The following is a 16,385-nucleotide window of genomic DNA, read 5'->3' on the forward strand; positions in this document are numbered from 1 at the left end:
AGTCTCAATTTCAATGCTTGTGATTGGTCTGTTCATATTTTCTATTTCTTCCTGGTTCAGTCTCAGAAGATTGTGCTTTTCTAAGAATTTGTCCATTTCTTCCAGGTTGTCCATTTTATTGGCATATTGTTGCTTGTAGTAATCTCTCATGATCCTTTGTATTTCTGCAGTGCCAGTTGTTACTTCTCCTTTTTCATTTCTAATTCTATTGATTTGAGTCTTCTCCCTTTTTTTCTTGATGAGTGTGGCTAATGGTTTATCAATTTTGTTTATCTTCTCAAAGAACCAGCTTTTAGTTTTATTGATCTTTGTTATCATTTCCTTCATTTCTTTTTCATTTATTTCTGATCTGATCTTTATGATTTCTTTCCTGTCGCTAACTTTGGGATTTTTTTGTTCTTCTTTCTCTAATTGCTTTAGGTGTAAGGTTAGGTTGTTTATTTGAGATGTTTCTTGTTTCTTAAGGTAGGATTGTATTGCTATAAACTTCCCTCTTAGAACTGCTTTTGCTGCATCCCATAGGTTTTGGGTCATCGTGTTTTCATTGTCATTTGTTTCTAGGTATTTTTTGATTTCCTCTTTGATTTCTTCAGTGATCTCTTGGTTATTTAGTAACGTATTGTTTAGCCTCCATGTGTTCGTGTTTTTTACGTTTTTTTCCCTGTAATTCATTTATAATCTCATAGCGTTGTGGTCGGAAAAGACACTTGATACAATTTCAATTTTCTTAAATTTACCAAGGCTTGATTTGTGACCCAAGATATGATCTATCCTACAGAATGTTCCATGAGCACTTGAGAAGAAAGTGTATTCTGTTGTTTTTGGATTGAATGTCCTTTAAATATCAATTAAGTCCAACTTGTTTAATGTATCATTTAAAGCTTGTGTTTCCTTATTGATTTTCATTTTGGATTATCGGTCCATTGGTGAAAGTGGGGTGTTAAAGTCCCCTACTATGATTGTGTTACTGTTGATTTCCCCTTTTATGGCTGTTAGCATTTGCCTTATGTATTGAGGTGCTCCTATGTTGGGTGCATAAATATTTACAATTGTTATATCTTCTTCTTGGATTGATCCCTTGATCATTATGTAGTGTCCTTCTTTGTCTCTTGTAATAGTCTTTGTTTTAAAGTCTATTTTGTCTGCTATGAGAATTGCTACTCCAGCTTTCTTTTGATTTCCATTTGCATGGAATATCTTTTTCCATCCCCTAACTTTCAGTCTGTATATGTCCTTAGGTCTGAATTGGGTCTCTTTAAGACAGCATATATATGGGTCTTGTTTTTGTATCCATTCAGCTAGTCTATGCCTTTTGTTGGGAGCATTTAATCTATTTACATTTAAGGTAATTATCGATATGTATGTTCCTATTACCATTTTTTAAATTGTTTTGAGTTTGTTATTGTAGGTCTTTTCCTTCTCTTGTGTTTCCTGCCTAGAAAGTTCCTTTAACATTTTTTGTAAAGCTGGTTTGGTGGTGCTGAATTCTCTTAGCTTTTGCTTGTCTGTAAAGGTTTTAATTTCTCCATTGGAACTGAATGAAATCCTTGCTAGGTAGAGTAATCTTGGTTGTAGGTTTTTCCCTTTCATTGCTTTAAATATGTACTGCCACTCCCTCTTGGCTTGCAGAGTTTCTGCTGGAAGATCAGCTGTTAACCCTTAGGGGATTCCCTTGTATATAATTTGTTGCATTTCTCTTGCTGCTTTTAATATTTTTTCTTTGTATTTAATTTTTGATAGTTTGATTAATATGTGTCTTGGCGTGTTTCTCCTTGGATTTATCCTGTATGGGACTCTCTGCACTTCCTGGACTTGATTGACTATTTCCTTTCCCATTAGGGTAGCTTTCAACTATAATCTCTTCAAATATTTTCTTTTTCTCTTCTTTTTCTGGGACCCGTATAATTCAAATGTTGGTGCATTTAGTGTTGTCCCAGTGGTCTCTGAGAGTGCCCTAAATTCTTTTCATTCTTTTTCTTTATTCTGCTCTGCAGTAGTTATTTCCACTATTTTATCTTCCAGGTCACTTATCCGTTCTTCTGCCTCAGTTATTCTGCTATTGATTCCTTCTAGGGAATTTTAAATTTCATTCATTGTGTTGTTCATCATTGTTTGTTTGCTCTTTAGTTCCTCTAGGTCCTTGTTAAACATTTCTTGTATTTTCTCCATTCTGTTTCCAAGATTTTGGTTCACCTTTACTATCATTGCTCTGAATTCTTTTTCAGGTAGACTGCCTACTTCCTCTTCATTTGTTTGGTCTGGTGGGTTTTTACCTTGCTCCTTCATCTGCTGTGTGTTTCTCTGTCTTCTCATTTTGTTTAACTTACTGTGTTTGGGGTCTCCTTTTTGCAGCCTGCAGGTTTGTAGTTCCCGTTGTTTTTTGTGTCTGTCCCCAGTGGGTGAGGTTGGTTCAGTGGCTTGTGTAGGCTTCCTGGTGGAGGGGACTAGTGCCGGTGTTGTGGTGGGTGGGGCTGGATCTTGTCTTTCTGGTGGGCAGGGCCACATCTGGTGGTGTGTTTTGGGGTGTCTGTGAACTTAGTATGATTTTAGGCAGCTTCTCTGCTAATGGGTGGGGTTGTGTTCCTGTCTTGCTAGTTGTTTGGCATGGGGCATTCAGCACTGGAGCTTGTTGGCCGTTCGGTGGAGGTGGGTCTTATCATTGAGATGGAGATCTCTGGGAGAGCTCTTGCCAATTGATATTATGTGGGGCTGGGAGGTCTCTAGCGGTCCAATGTCCTGAACTCAGCTCTCCCACCTCAGAGGCTCTGGCCTGACGCCAGGCCTGAGCACCAAGAGCATGTCAGCCACACAGCTCAGAAGAAAAGGAATAGAAAAAGAAAGAAAGAAAAATAATAATTATCAATGAAAGAAATTAATATAAAAAAATAATTTAAAAAAAAAGAGCAACCAAACCAATAAACAAATCCACTAATGATAACAAGCGCTAAAAACTAAACTAAGATAAACAGAAATATCAGAAATATCAGAAACAAATCGCAGACAGCAAACCCCAAATCTACAATTCCTCCTAAAGTCCACCACCTCAATTTTGGGATGATTCGTTGTCTACTCAGGTATTCCACAGATGCAGGGTACATCAAGTTGATTGTGGAGATTTAATCCGCTGCTCCTGAGGCTGCTGGGAGAGATTTCCCTTCCTCTTCTTTGTTCGCACAGCTCCCGGGGTTCAGCTTTGGATTTGGCTCCGCCTCTGCATGTAGGTCACCTGAGAGCGTCTGTTCTTCACTCAGACAGGACGGGGTTAAAGGAGCAGCTGCTTCGGGGGCTCTGGCTCACTCAGGCCGGGGGGAGGGAGGGGTACGGAGGAGGCGGGGCGAGCCTGCGGTGGCAGAAGCTGGCGTGACATTGCACCAGCCCCAGGCAGGCCGTGCGTTCTCCCGGGGAAGTTGTCCCCGGATCACGGGACCCTGGCCGTGGCGGGCTGCACAGGCTCCCGGGAGGGGCGATGTGGAGAGTGACCTGGGCTCGCACACAGGCTTCTTGGTGGCGGCAGCAGCAGCCTTAGCGTCTCATGCCCGTCTCTGGGGTCCGCGCTGATAGCCGCAGCTCGCGCCCGTCTCTGGAGCTCCTTTAAGCGGCGCTCTGAATCCCCTCTCCTCGCGCACCAGGAAACAAAGAGGCAAGAAAAAGTCTCTTGCCTCTTCACCAGGAAACAAAGAGGCAAGAAAAAGTCTCTTGCCTCTTCGGCAGCTGCAGAGCTTTTCCCAGGCTCCCTCCAGGCTAGCTGTGGTGCGCTAACCCCTTCAGGCTGTGTTCACACAGCCAACCCCAGTCCTCTTCCTGGAATCCGACCTCCTGAGCCTCAGCTCCCAGCCCCGCCCACCCCGGCAGGTGAGCAGACAAGCCTCTCCAGCTGGTGAGTGCTGGTCGGCGCCGATCCTCTGTGCGGGAATCTCCCCGCTTTGCCCTCCGCACCCGTGGCTGTGCTCTCCTCCGTGGCTCCGAAGCTTCCCCCCTCCGCCACCCGCAGTCTCCGCCTGCGAAGGGGCTTCCTAGTGTGTGGAAACCTTTCCTCCTTCACAGCTCCCTCCCACTGGTGCAGGTCCTGTCCCTATTCTTTTGTCTCTGTTTTTTCTTTTTTCTTTTGCCCTACCCAGGAACGTGGGGAGCTTCTTGCCTTTTGGGAAGTCTGAGGTCTTCTGCCAGTGTTCAGTAGGTGTTCTGTAGGAGCTGTTCCACTTGTAGAAGTATTTTTGATGTATTTGTGGGGAGGTAGGTGATCTCCACGTCTTACTCTTCTGCCATCTTGAAGGTCCCCTCCCCATGGATTTATATTCAAGTCATTCTCATAACTATCCTTAGAGCCAGGTACTAATATTATTCCTATTTTACTAGTGAAAAGCTTGAGGCTTAGTCAGTTTTGCAAGTTCATGCACTTAGCAAGTGTAAAGCTGAAACTTGGATCTCAGCCTACGGAATTTGGATTCTGAGAAGTTGTAGAATGCAAGCACTTTGACTCTAATTGGTTGTGCAGGAAAACAAGGTGATGGGAATGTGCAGCTCACACAGTCTTGGAAGATCCAGTGGGTGGTCAGGGAAGACTTCTTAGAGGAAGTTACAGCTAATCTGAGAACTGAAGAAAGATTAATAGTGGAAAGAATAAGACCTGAAGAATAAGATAAATTTGGGTCTGAAACTTGGCTATTCCTACTTCTAGTTTGGGTGAAATTTTGGACTTCTCAGCCTCAACTGCCTTATCTGCTAAGAAAATGAGGCTGATATTATCCTCATTTGAGAGTTGTTAGAATAAAAAAAGACAGCATGTGTGAAAGTTCTAGCATTGGGTTTGGCATTAGGAAGACATTTGGTAAGTGTTTCTTTTCTACCCTATGCCAAGCAATAATATTCTGCATATCACTGTGTGCTAGGGAACATGTGATCTGCATTAACCCCAAAGCCATGGAATAATTTAGATAGTTTAAAATGAGAGTTTAGATTATTTCTTCTAATTTTGATTAGCACTAACCTTATTATTTCCTTGGTTATTTTGGGTGTTTCATTATCTACTTGCTTAACAACTCATTTGGCTATTCTGGATATATTTGAAGATAAACATTCATGGAGGAAAAAAAATGTTTGGCTATTTCTCAGAAATAACAGAACCTGAAAGAAACATTTATCAAAACAACTCAAAAACAAAACAAAACAAAACACCCTCTGTGATTGGTTGAGATAAAAAGAAGACATGAATCTAAAACATAATCAACTTGCTAATTGATTCTCAAGTTCATGGCCATTTGTAACACTAAAAAGAAATTGTGTATTTTATGATAGAATCACTTCCAGATGTAAGAAACTCCTCTTCTCCACACCATTTAATAAAACATTCGGTACTGTTGAAACAAACTGATGCAATTGGTTTAGGACAAATGGATGTACTGCAGATACCTCCAGATGGAAAATCCCAAGCAAGATTCATGATATTTCTCATTAAACCTCTTTTCCTCTTGTCATATCAGTTAGTGACATCACTATTCTCTTAATTACTCAGGCTAAGAACTTTGAGTGATCTCTGTCTCCTCCTTGTGTTAAATCAGCTGTTAAGAGTGGTAGGCAAATTGGCAGGCCCAAGACTCCCACCCTCTGATGTAACACTTTCTTTATAATACCTCTCCGTTGAGTGTGGGTAGGACCTGTGAATAGATGGGTGTCACTCCAGTGATTAGATTACATTATATGGCAAAGGTAAAGGGATTTTGCAGATGTAGTTAAGGCTCCTAATCAGTTAATTGTGAGTTAATCAAAAGGGGATTATCATGGGTGGGCCTGACCTTCAGCCTGGAGGAAGCAGCTGAGATTCTTTTGCTGGCCTTAAAGAAGTGAGCTGCAGTGTCAAGAGGAGGGATCCAGTGGCAAGGATCTGAGAGTGACCTCTAGTAGTTGAGAGGTGTTCCCCAGTGATAGTTGCCAAGAAACGGGAACACAGTCGTATAACCACAAAGAAATGAATTCTGCCAATTCTTATCTTATTCTTCAATCCAGATAAGCTTAGAAGTAGGCTCTTTCCCAATCAAACCTCCAGGTAAGAACATAGATCAAGTGACACTTTGACTGCAGCCTTGTGAGACCCTGAGCAGAGACCTAGCTAAGCTGTGCCCAGAATCATGGCCCATACAAACTGAGATCATACGTATATGTTGCTTTAAGTGACTAAGTTTGCGTTAATTTGTTATACAGCATAGAAAATGAATACATAAGTTCTCCTAATTCTCCCTTTCCAGTGTCTTTATTGATCCCCTTTTCTGTATTATTGCCCTCATTCAGGCCCTCAGGCCCCTCCCCTCAACTAATAACTTTCTAACTAGTCTTCCCACTATTCATTTCTCACTTTTCCAGGAAATTTATTGCCACTATGTTTTATCTTCCAGAAACAGAGCTTTGATCATGTCTCCCTCTCAGAAACTGATCCTTGCTCCCATTTTCTCCACAATCAAGGATGTACGGCTTAGTCATTTTTGTTATGGGTTTTGGATTTAGAGAGCTATGGATTTGAATCTAAATTCTAACACTTAACTAGCTGTGTGAACTTAGGTATGTTAATTTAAGCCTCAGTTTGTAAAGTGGAGATCATAACTGGATCTTTCTCATAGGGTTACTGTAAGAATTAAACGAGATAATGCATATTAAGTTTCTGCTACAGAGGGTGTGCTCAATAAATCGCAACTATTATTGTGGTTACTATAGAATTAAATTCAAGCTCCTTATTCTGGTATTTAAAACCATCCATGATCTTCAATAGCTTTCCCAGCCACATCTCCTTCTATACCTTTCCACAAATTACACTCATCAGCACACCTGTTTAATCAATGAACTTGAAGTTCTTGGTTTCACGGTATGTAATCCATTTTTTTGGTCCACTGTTTATTTTCTTCCTTCAGATTAGAGTTTTTATTCCTGCCATTCTACACCTATCAAAATTCCACAAATAATTTGAGGCTCAGCCTTTATGAGACCTCACCTCTAACCAGGGGAAGACTTTAGCGGGCACCCACTGCTATCACTTACTGGATACTTAATGCCTGTGTCTATTCTGATTTGTCATAGGTCTGTCTGATTGGTGGTTTAAGTTGTTATGTTTTTAGTAGCAACCCTGCCTATAATCCTTCCCTTTCTTTGGTCTCTCAACTCAATATTATTATTTCCTCTCTTTGTGTTCCTGTAGAAATTTGCTTGAACCTATGTTTAGTATTTCAAACTATGTTTTGAACTTCAACCTGCTCACATGATTGTCTTTCTCACTATATAAAAAGAAGGAATCATCTTTAGATTCCCAGTTCACTGCGCATATGATACATGCTCAAATCCTTGTTGGATGATGAAGAATTAGTTTCACTGACCTACTGTCAGTCTTCAGAAGGATGATATCTACTAATGGTTGACTGGCTTCAGCAGCATGTTATTTGGCTTAAATAATTAAATATTCTATACAAGAATGCATCATTGTAAACTATGTATGATTTATAAAGCCCAATAAAATCTATAAAGATGTGGATGGCCAATTTATTTAAATGAGCATATCTCTATCTTCATATCAATGTTCCTTTGTCAGAATAATTTCAGAACTTCAGTGCTGTAACAAATCTTTATGTCAAGCAATTGCATTTATGATCCTGGAAAAAAATCTGAGACACCACTTGGTCTATGGATCTGGAGATTTGAATCCATGTAAAGTAGTAACTCTGTCTTCCCTTTCTCTCTTCTAGCCCGTCTTTTGGTACATACTCTCTTTGCCTGGCTTCCTCTTCCCTTTCCAGTTGAGGACGATTCTTGCTGGGAAATGTAGACTTCAAATAGAAATCAAGTAGCACTGCCTTCTCTTTTTCATCTGGTAACGTTGCATAATAGTCCCCAAAGAGCACGTATATTCTGTTCCACATCTTCGTCCCACAAAATGTAGCTGAAGAAGTCTTGTCTTTAGAAATATAACTTCATTTTCTCCTGAGCTCTATCCTTTCAAAACTTAGAGGTTTGTGATACCCTTTGGTGTTCATTCTTAGTCATATCCTCCTTTATTCCACCTTCTATTCATTTTAAATCTGAGCTAGCTAGTTTCTTTCACGAATGTCTCACTTCTTTCTTAGAATTTTAGAGTCCATAAGATATACGTACAATGTGTGTGTGCATTTTAAAAAATGCTTACTATTTACCAAATACAGTGCTAGGTATTTTACATGAATTTTTAAGTTAATTCTCCCAAGAAAACTATGTGGCATATATAATTACTATCTCTGGTTTTTTTTGTTTTTAACAAGCTCAGAGGTTAAGTAATTTTCCCAGGCACTTTGTGTTTTTCCTTACTATCCTCACGTTGCAAAGGACAGCCGAGATTTAGAGAGGTTAAACATTTTGCTCAATGTCACACAACTAGCAAGTGGCACACCTGGGATTCAAACCTATATTTTTCTTGAGTCTGTAGTCAGAGCTCTTACCCCCATGCTATAACACCCTCCTTTCCTTTGAAGCTTTGACATCTGCTTTCTTAAAATCTTCAGCACACATCGGCCTCTGCCCTGTATTCTCTTTCCTTACTACAAATTCCAAGACGACATGGTAACCATTCAGTTCTTCCTTGTTAGAGAGAAGCTGGTCCAGAATAGCAGTCTCTTTGCTGTAGTTTCTGTTATTTCAGAGATGATACTGTCAGTGAGGTAAGTAAAACAATTTTTTATCACTTAACTTTGAGCTATAAAAGAATCCTAGTAGATGTCAAGAGAGTTGAGATTCCTCATCAACATAAAGCTTGCCTCTGTGCAAGTTTTGTCATGGAGGCAGACCATTATTTTGGCATATGATAGTTCCCTAAGATTGTGCAGGAAATCAGATGCACAGATATTAAATAGCAGACTTGGACATTATAATGGAGGAGTACTCTGTTTCCAGAATAATAAAAAAATTCTTAATTATTCCACAACTTTTAGAAAAAAAAGTTCATGGTGGTTCTGCTTCTTTACATATTTTAATATATTTTTTTCCTTTACAACTAAGCATCAACTCGACAGCTTAATCCCAATGGGCTCAATTGATAGCAAAGAATTGCTATTTTTCAAACAACTTATGGCCTCAATCTTTTTTAGTTGTACTAAGCTTATGAGAAATATACTACTTATTAGTAGCATTGATACTAATTATTCTCAACAACTTCAGTTTCATTTTCTAGAACTTATTTTTAAATATCTCTTGGCATCCTTCTGTAAAAATACTAATTGTGATCCGACTATATGAGTTAGCTCCTTCTCCCACACTACAGATGCAAACTGATTCCCAATCACACACACCTGTCACAGATTCAGTTCCCTCTTATGACGGTACAGTATTAATCATTAATATATTTCCAAGCATGGGTCCTTGCATCTGCTCTAGTGAAGAGGTACAGCTCATTTAGTATTGTTAACATCAATGGCAGAGTTACCATATAATATATTGCCTCCACTAGGAAATATCTGAGAGTAAAAGGAAGCACTATTAATAATTATTTGGGAGTAACAGGTACCCATCAAGATTGTTGGGCAAACTGGAACTATTGTCACCCTAATTATTTGTGATTATATGGTTTCTCTAAGAAAAGTTTTTTTTCTATTGTGATTCATTTATTTTTCTCAATGTGTTTAAATCTCTCTTGGACTTTACTAATTTTTGGAAATGAGTGATTCAAGAAATATGTTAAGGACCAGACTTTTTGAAATGCTCTTTAAAAGCAAACAAATACCATCCCAAGGGCCTCAGACTTTCAAAGACAAGGAACATTTGATACTTCACAACTTACTGGACAGAGACACTTTTTAAAATAAGGAATTGATTACAGTGTCAGAAGGAGTTAATTACTTCTTTCTTCATTCATGAGTAATTACCAGCTTCTTTACATGAGGTCTTTAGGTTCTTTTGGGAAGCCTCTGTAACTTGGTCCAGTGTGGACTGTAATTTAAGGTTCTGTTATAAAAACACACATCCAAAATTGACTAAGTAGTTAAGCCTCTTTTATGTAGCAATTTCTAAATTTCCAAGTTTAGGATAATTATTTATATTTACATATATAATCATAGAATATCTAAATTGATATGTACCCTCCAAACCATCTTAATCCAGTGGGTCTCCAACACAGCTACATAGCTGAATATTTGGGGAGCTTAAAAATTACTTTTGTCTTTCCTATTTCCAGAAATTCTGATTTAACTGGTCTGGGATGGGACCCAGGCATAGGCATTAAAAAAAAAAAATGCCTCAGGTGATTTTAATGAGCAGTCAGGACCAAGAACCTCTGATTTCATTCAACTCTTTCATTTTCCATCTGAGAAAATGGAGGCCCTCTTACTGCAGCTGTCACTGTGGGTTAACAATCCAAATATCCCTGTGAATTGCGAAATGTTTTTAAAAGGGCTCTGTGAATGTGACATCACCTTCTTTACTTAGAACTGATCATAATTTTTATGGCTTCCAACAGATGTCTTGGTTTCTTGAATTATCCTTTCACGTCACGGGGCTTCTAAGGCACTTGCTGCCAAAGAGCCGGAAGGTATGTCTCTTTTTTTTCATTCTCCAGGTAGTAGAGCATATTTTAGCTTTTTATTTCTTGCCAGTCCTTTTGCTTCAATTTCTTCCTTTATCTTTTTTGTCCACTGAAGTTTGTCTTCTAACACTTTAGATCATGTGGATTGTATCCCTGAAGATCTCAAAACTTCAAAAGTATTTTTCTTTTACCTTTATGCCTGAGTGATGGTTTAGCTCAGGGGTCAGCAAACTATAACCCATGGGCCAAACCCAGTCGGCTGACTGTTTCTGTAAATAAAGTTTTACTGGCACACAACCCCCTCCATTCATTTATATATTGTCTATGACTGCTTCCAGACACAATAGCAGAGTTGTGACAGAGATTGTACGAACCATAAAGCTGAAGATATTTATTACTGGTCCTTTACTGAAAATGTTTCCTGACCCCTGGTTTTGCTAGTTTTAAAATCCTTGGACTGCAAGACATTTGTAGGCATTGTTCCCCTATCTTCTAATGTTAAACGATGCTGGGGGGATGTCAGAGGTCAACTTCGTTCCCACCCGCCCTTCCTTTACCCACATTAATGATTTGCCCTTTTTGTCTGGTTGCCCAAGAGATTCTATATCTTTGAAACCTAGTAACTTCTAGGCTATATCTTGGCATCAATTTGCTTGACGTTTATTTTCTTGGAACACTGTACATTTGATTCTTTTTATTTTTTGAATGCTATTTTGATTGTATACAGAATTGAACATCTGCAATCCAAAGAGACCAGTTATGAACATTTTCATTGAACTTTGACTGGCTTTTATGGTTCTTTTTTCATATTTATTTCATTTTGCTCATATTTTTTTAGCCCTGTCTTCAGTACACCTTACAGTAGTCACAGCCATATCTATTCATTCCTTCCCTGACTCTTGCCTTCTGCTTTAAGATAGTCTTACTAAATTCTTGGGGTATATGGCAATATGCTTGATGATAAGTTTATCTGTCTGATGGCAACTTTTTTTTGGTGAATGTTCTTCATCTGCCATTTTTTTCCTGTTTCTTTCCTCCTTTTTCTTGTAATATCTTTACGTTGTGTACAGATTCCTTTTTTAAAAGTAATTAATTAATTAATTAATTAATTATTTTTGGCTGTGTTGGGTCTTCATTTCTGTGCGAGGGCTTTCTCTAGTTGTGGCAAGTGGGGGCCACTCTTCATCGCGGTGCGCGGGCCTCTCACTATCGCGGCCTCTCTTGTTGTGGAGCACAGGCTCCAGACACACAGGCTCAGTAGTTGTGGCTCACGGGCCTAGTTGCTCCGCGGCATGTGGGATCTTCCCAGACCAGGGCTCGAACCCATGTCCCCTGCACTGGCAGGCGGATTCTCAACCACTGTGCCACCAGGGAAGCCCCAGATTCCTTTTTAATTACAAGTTATCTTTGAATGAGATAAATTCTTTCTGGACTAGCTATTTGCGGGAGGTTCACAGAGACAGAACAATGCTGTATTTCTGGGCTATAAAGAATTCTTTCTAGTTCATAGTTGTGGTAGAGACTGTTAACTGAATTCTCCAACATCCATTTCTCTCTTCTATAATAACAGAAACCAGATTCAATTCATTGTCATTGTGCTCAGCTAAAACCCTAAAATTCCCAGCTTTCTTTGTGACTTGTTATGGCCATGTGACTAAACTCTATCCAGCAATACGTAAAGCAAAAGTTCTGAGTGTGGCTTCTAGGTAAGCTCCTTAAAAGTGGGAGTAGAATAAGGCCTTCTTCCTTATCCCTGCAGTCAGGAATATGGATGTAATGACTGGTGTTCCAGAAGCCATCTTAAACCGTGAGGTAACCTTGAAGATGGAAGCCATGTACAGAGGGAAGCAGAGCAGGCAGTTAGGAGCTGCATTCCCTGGTGACACCATGAAGCTGTTGTACAAATCCTATTTTTGAAATTCTTTTAAATGAGAGAGAAATAATCACCTATTATGTTAAAGCTTTTGGGGGCTTTTCCTGTTATATAGCTGAGCATAATCTTAACTGATACAGTAATAAAACTTATCAGGCAGGTTTGCGTGAATGATTGTGTGTATGTGGCCGTGCAAGAGAGTTGCTTTTCCCTTTGTTTTTTCACTGCTAGCAAAAGCTGGCAGCTGGCAGTTTACGTCTTCTCCACTGTCTCAGCTTCCTATTAAGAGGTCACATCTGTGTGGTTCTGCTTTCAGCCCCAGCTTCCCTACTTCTCTGAGCTGACAAATGAGGACCAAAGAAGCGTCCATCACAAGTCTGCATGTTACATGATCGTTGTTTAAAGGAACTGGTGGCTTCTGTCCTTGGGGTCTCCCATTTCTTAGGAGAACCAGTACTCTGAGGTTTTGCCTGAACTCTCAGGCAGGTCCTGGCATTGTCTTCTCACCGGCATCCCTGGTGGTACCTGCATTTAGCATCCCCTTCCTTACATATCGTGGTTCAGATTTCTAGCTGTTTCCTAGTTTTGTCAAAGTTGGAGCTTGCATTCCTGTTTTACTTCTGTTCGTTGTTGCAGGGTGACTTTGGAGAAGAGAAGGGACACCAATGTCATTTACTCCGCCATTTAAAAACCAGAAGTCTCCTTGTGAAGAGTGGCCCCCGCTTGCCACAACTAGAGAAAGCCCTCGCACAGAAACGAAGACCCAACACAGCCATAAATAAATAAATAAATTAAAAAAAAAAAAGACTTTAAAGGAATTTTAAACTTACAGAAGAGTTGCAAAGACAGTACAGAGTTCCCTCATATCCCTCACTGCACATCCCTTATGATAACCGTCTTACATGACCGCAGTATAGTGATCAAGAACAGGGTATTATCACAGGTGCAATACTGGCAGCTAAACTACAGGCCCTATTTGAACTTCATCATTTTTTCCACTAATGTCCTTTTTTGTACCAGGATCCTAAGGATGATCCCACATTGTATTTTGTTTTTACTTCTCCTTAGTCTCTTCTAGTCTGTAACAGTTCCTCTGTCTTTCCTTGTCTTTTCTGACTTTGACATTTTTGAGAAGTACTGGTCAGTGACTTTGTAGAATGTCACTCAATTTGAATTTGTCTGCTATTTTTCCATGATTAGATTGAGGTTATGCAATTTTTTGGCAAGAATACTACAAAAATGCTCTTGTATCTTTCTCAGTGCATCCTATCAAGGGGTTCAATGATGTCGACATGTCTTATTGCTGGTGACATTTTTTACCTTGATTACTTGGTTAAGTTGATGTCTGACCAGTTCCTTCATTGAAAGTTATTACAGTTCCCTTTGTAATTGATAAGTATCTTGGGAGAGATATTTTCAGGTATCTATTCCTTCTCAAACTTTTGCCCAGTAATTTTAGCATCCATCAGTGTGTCTTCTCTGCAGCAATTACTGTGATGTTTGTCTAATGGTGACTCTAATATTTTCCTCTTTCCTTCTATGTTTATCAACTAGAAGCTACTGTGAGAAAGAGCTATTGCATTCCCCCTTTTATTTGATTATTTATTATATCTGTATGGACACATGGATATTTATTTTATTCTATGGATTAAAATCTAATAATATCATTATTTATTTTGTCATTCAAATTATTCCAACTTTGGTCATTGGGAACTCTTTGAGGTTGCCTCCTGTTTTCTTCCACATACTGTCATCTTATTTTCAACATTTTCTTACTTTCTGCCACCACAATAAGTTCCAGGATCATCTTGTGTTTACCTTGACCCTGTTTTGAAATCAACCACTTCTCCTAGGAGTTCCCTTCTTTGGAGAATGGTGTTTAGAGACCAATATCTGGGCAATGAGTGTGTTCATTATTACTGGGCTATTATTGCTACGAGGCCCTCTCTGCAGACACAGCTAGAAAATATTATACATATGTATACGAACCCCCATATACACATATATCTATATTTCTTTATTTATCTGCTTGCATTTATATATAGCAAAACCTGTGAGTCTATGCTGATACCTCTGATTCCAGTCCAAAACCACAGGGTTAATTCTAACATCCCCTCTTTCCTTATTTATAAATGTTTTTCTCAACAATAAGAAACCCAGCTCTCACCTAAGTGTCTATCGACAGATGAATGGATAAAGAAGATGTGGCACATATATACAACAGAATATTACTCAGCCATAAAAAGAAACTAAATTGAGTTATTTGTAGTGAGGTGGATAGACCTAGAGTCTGTCATACAGAGTGAAGTAAGTCAGAAAGAGAAAAATAAATACCGTATGCTAACACATATATATGGAATCTGAAAAAAAAAAAAAAGGTTCTGAAGAATCTAGGGGCAGGACAGGAATAAAGACGCAGACGTAGAGAATGGACTTGAGGATATGGGGAGGGGGAGGGGTGAGATGTGACAGGGTGAGAGAGTGTCATGCACATATATACACTACCAAATGTAAAATAGCTAGCTAGTGGGAAGCAGCCACATAGCACAGGGAGACCAGCTCGGTGCTTTGTGACCACCTAGAGGAGTGGGATAGGGAGGGTGGGAGGGAGGGAGATGCAAGAGGGAGGAGATGTGGGGATATATGTATATGTATACCTGATTCACTTTGTTATATAGCAGAAGCTAACACAACATTGTAAAGCAATTATACTCCAATAAAGATGTTAAACAAAAAAAAAAAAAGGAAAAAAAAGAAACCCAGCTCTCATTACCCACAATTTATCTACTTATTTGTTCAATTCTAGTGTATACATAGTTGTTTCAGAATTTCTAACCCATACTCTTGTGAGAAACACTTTTACTAACTAGATTACAGCATTTATGCACAGTTTTTTTTTTTAATTTAAGGTAAATTACTTAGTCTCCACGATTAAATTTCTAACATTTTCCAAATAACTGGTAGAAAGTATTATACAGCATATAGATGCAACTCAAAACATACCTTTTTAAAAAATTGCTTTCTGGCAGAGAGAGATTATTGTTTGACATATGTTAGGATCAAGTTATAAATTTCTACCTTACTTATGTTTGTCAGTTGCAGTTTGACTTTCTTTATGGTGCTGTTGTTATGTAAAATGTTTTATATTTTTTATGTAGAATAATTTATCAACTTTACTTTTTTATTGCCTCTGGATTTTGAATCATCTTTAGAAAGGCTTTCCCTACACTGAGGTTAAAGAGGGACTTACCTATGGTTTCTTCTAGTGCTTGTATGATTTCATTATTTTACATTTAGAGACCTAATCCACTTGGAGTTTATTAATATGAATGATATGAGATATGGATTTAATTTTGCCCATGGTTTCAAATGGCTACCCAGTTGTCCTAGCACCATTTATTAAAAAGTGTCCATCTTTACCCCAGTGACTGGAGATGCTGCCTTTATCACATACTCTTCATATTTTGGGATCTAATCCTGTTCTTTTTCACTTTTCTATTTGGCTATGCATGCACCAATTCCAAACTATTTTAATTATGGAAGTTTATATCATTTTAACATACAGTAAGGCTAATTTTCCCTGTAATTTTTCCTTATTCAGTGTTTCTTAGCAATTCTTGCTTGTTGTTTTTTTTTTTTAACATCTTTATTGGAGTATAATTGCTTTACAATGGTGTGGTAGTTTCTGCTTTATAACAAAGTGAATCAGGTATACATATACATATATCCCCATATCTCCTCCCTCTTGCATCTCCCTCCCACCCTCTCTATCCCACCCCTCTAGATGGTCACAAAGCACCAAGCTTGGTGTCAACTTGTCTAACTCTATAAAGTAGTTTGTTGGTATTTACATTGGAACTGCATTAAAATTTATAAATTAACTCAAAAAGAACTGACATCTTTATAATGTTGTTACCTTAAGACAGAACAGGAGATGTCTTTTCATTTATTCAAATCTTTTTTTAGTCTTTCAGGAGTTTTTTTTAC

This window comes from Balaenoptera physalus (assembly GCF_965194825.1).
Source record: "Balaenoptera physalus genome assembly, chromosome: 10".
In the NCBI taxonomy this organism is placed as follows: Eukaryota; Metazoa; Chordata; class Mammalia; order Artiodactyla; family Balaenopteridae; genus Balaenoptera; species Balaenoptera physalus.